Source organism: Colobus angolensis, unplaced genomic scaffold (genome assembly GCF_000951035.1).
Source record: "Colobus angolensis palliatus isolate OR3802 unplaced genomic scaffold, Cang.pa_1.0 Scaffold154, whole genome shotgun sequence".
Taxonomy (NCBI): domain Eukaryota; kingdom Metazoa; phylum Chordata; class Mammalia; order Primates; family Cercopithecidae; genus Colobus; species Colobus angolensis.
This window is the reverse complement of record NW_012114644.1, coordinates 5,559,220-5,559,830: the sequence shown is the minus strand read 5'-3', so window position 1 is coordinate 5,559,830 and position 611 is coordinate 5,559,220.

Sequence of the window (611 nt, the reverse complement as noted above, 5' to 3'; positions counted from 1 at the left end):
ACAAGGCAGCAGCAAGGCTGGGGGAGGGGCGCCCGCCATTGCTGAGGCTTAAGTAGGTAAACAAAGCCACTGGGAAGCTCGAACTGGGTGGAGCTCACAGCAGCTCAAGGAAACCTGCCTGTCTCTGTAGACTCCACCTCTGGGGACAGGGCACAGCTAAAAAACAACAGGGGAAGCAGCAGAGGCCTGTGAAGACCCGAACGACTCTGTCTGACAGCTTTGAAGAGAGCAGTGGATCTCCCAACACGGAGGCTGAGATCTGAGAACGGACAGACTGCTTGCTCAAGTGGGTCCCTCACCCCTGAGTAGCCTAACTGGGAGAAATCCACCACTAGGGGCAGTCTAACACCCCACACCTTGCAGGGTGGGGTACACCCCTGAGAGGAAGCTTCCAAAGTAAGAATCAGACAGGTACACTTGCCGTTCAGCAATATTCTATCTTCTGCAACCTCTGCTGCTGATACCCAGGCAAACAGAGTCTGGAGTAGACCTCAAGCAATCTCCAACAGACCTACAGATGAGGGTCCTTACTATTAGAAAAAAAACTATCAAACAGGAAGAACACCTATACCAAAACCCCATCAATACATCACCATCATCAAAGACCAGAA